This window comes from Pinus tabuliformis, chromosome 2_1 (genome assembly GCF_031772625.1).
Source record: "Pinus tabuliformis cultivar Carrire ecotype Pingquan chromosome 2_1, CPIR1, whole genome shotgun sequence".
Lineage (NCBI taxonomy): Eukaryota > Viridiplantae > Streptophyta > Pinopsida > Pinales > Pinaceae > Pinus > Pinus tabuliformis.
In genome coordinates this window covers 891,897,006-891,899,288 of record NC_142299.1, presented here as the reverse complement: position 1 = coordinate 891,899,288, position 2,283 = coordinate 891,897,006, and the positions used below count along the sequence as shown (strand labels likewise).

At 36.3% G+C, this 2,283-nt stretch overlaps 1 pseudogene; it reads right to left on the bottom strand.

The window, feature by feature from the left end:
• Positions 1 to 1,222: 1,222 nt before the first annotated feature.
• Positions 1,223 to 1,856, bottom strand: LOC149203508 (ras-related protein RABA2a pseudogene; annotated as a pseudogene).
• Between the last annotated feature and the right edge of the window lie 427 nt (positions 1,857 to 2,283).

Below are 2,283 nucleotides of genomic sequence, written 5' to 3'. Positions count from 1 at the left end.
TTCTTTCCAATGATTAAATGAAATATTAAATCAACAACTTAACACATGATGAACACCAGATTTAATATGTGAACAACAAGAAATATGTGAACTAAAACATCACATTAGCGCATAAAAGAATCACATATGAACACCAGAAATAAGTGGAAACCCATAAAGGGAGAAAACCACAACCTTGTTATTGTTGTGATGCAAAGGCAAACTCCTACTCCCTTATTACATCAAATTTTTTTTAGGCTCCAACTTATAGGAGGCTACTCCCTGGATTTTTCTGCAAGCTACAACTTACAAGGAAGCTCCAACTCCCATATATTTTCTGCAGGCTTCAACCCACAGGAGGCCCCTGTCTCAATAGGCTACAACTTGTTCTTTATTGAGCTACAACTTGAAAGGAGACTACAGTCCTCTGATACATACAGAAAATAACATACTAGTTTACTTGGTGTATAACTCTGCATACCTCCATTTCTGTCTCAACTTCTTCCTCTCCTCAAATCTGCTTCACATCTTCTCTCTGTGTACCAGGTAATTAATGAGCAGTTCTACAATCAACTCTCACATTCTCTCATTCTCTAACTTTTCAGCATTTCAAAAGTACATATTTTTATAAAGATAGTTTGCTAGCTTTTAATATTCCACACAAGAATATGAAGTGAGCAGTGTTGCCTCTTTGCATTCCACGAATTCATTTCATACCTTTTCAGATTTTGAATATTGAAAACAAAAATAAATGCTCCATCCAATATTATTTTCAGCTGCTTGAATGTAAGGAGAGTCTTCTGCTATAAAGATATTTGTAACTATGTTACCTCTTCAAGATACTATGCATGCAAAAGTCCATTTTTCCCTTATTTGCATGTTGTCCTCAATGATACAGACTAATCAGATTGTTGTCTTTGGAATATGTATTTTCTTTTCTAAGATCTCCATGCTTGCAAAGACCTCTAATAAATATTTTATATAAGAGACAATATCACTCCTTCGACTGAAGCACTACAGTTCCATTCACATCTTGGAAATACGTATAGTAGAATCATAGACCCAGATAAATAGAACCGACCACTAGAATCCAAAATGAGAGCTCACACATTATCAGTATACCTTCGCAGCTTCATTTGCTTTGCTCATGTTCATTGCTCCTCAAACAAATAATAGCTTGCAGCAATAAAATACAGAAAAAAAGAGATTGGACTCTAATATCATCTATCAGTCATTATATAATCTTGCTATGAGCAACAAGCATCCTTTGTATTAGTGTTGGGATCTGAAACAACAATAATTTTATCTTCTTTGATGCTAGCTCCGGCAGCCTCCTCTGAGGCGAGGACTTTCTTGCTAATTATCATGTGTATCTCCACCAGAGTTGTTTGAAAAGTCCTCTCAACATTAGAAGCTTCAAGCGTTGATGTCTCTAAAAATGACATGCCTTCTTTCTCAGCAAAACAGAGTGTCTTTTATTGATACGCCTCGTAGATGCTTTAGATAAGATTTGTTACCTATTAGCATAATCACTATGTTGGAATTTGCATGGTCTCTAAGCTCCTTCAGCCATTTTCCATTATTCTCAAAAGTTATAGGCTAAGTAATATCATAAACGAGCAAAGCCACAACAACAAGGCACTTGTATTTGCTCTGTATTGCTCTTGGCCAATAGTGTCCCAAATTTGTACTTTTATCGTCTTCCCTTCAACCTGAACTGTGCGAGTTCCGAACACCACGCCTATTGTGGATTTGAACTCAAGGCATAATTCATTACGCGTGACTTTGGAGAGTAGATTGGACTTCCCTAGTACTAATTTTCCAATCAGAGTCACATTGAATAGAGAATCATACACATCTTATGTTCTCCGCACCATTTAATAATAAAACTTCTCTCTGAGTCACAAAGCACACAATGCTTGCGTGCTGGTTGCTACTACTGCATATTCTATGAAGAGATCTGAACTCCTCCATTGCTATTGAGGCCTTTTTCTCTAAGTTGAATTGACTGCGATACACCAATACATCAAACCTGCTTATCCGCCGAGCGTTTTCTTCATTGTAGACATGTGCGCACGAAGACTCAAAGTTAGGGCACAAAACCCTAAAATAGGGATATATATATATATATATATATATATATATATATATTATACAATGTGCATTAATATTCTCCATAGTACGTCCACTTGATGCCAGCAGGTCAGACCAATACAATAAAATCCGGTCGAATCATACCATCTGCTCGCGTTTCTTTTGGAATATGTCAAACACCACTTTCTATAAAGACATAATGGAAACTTA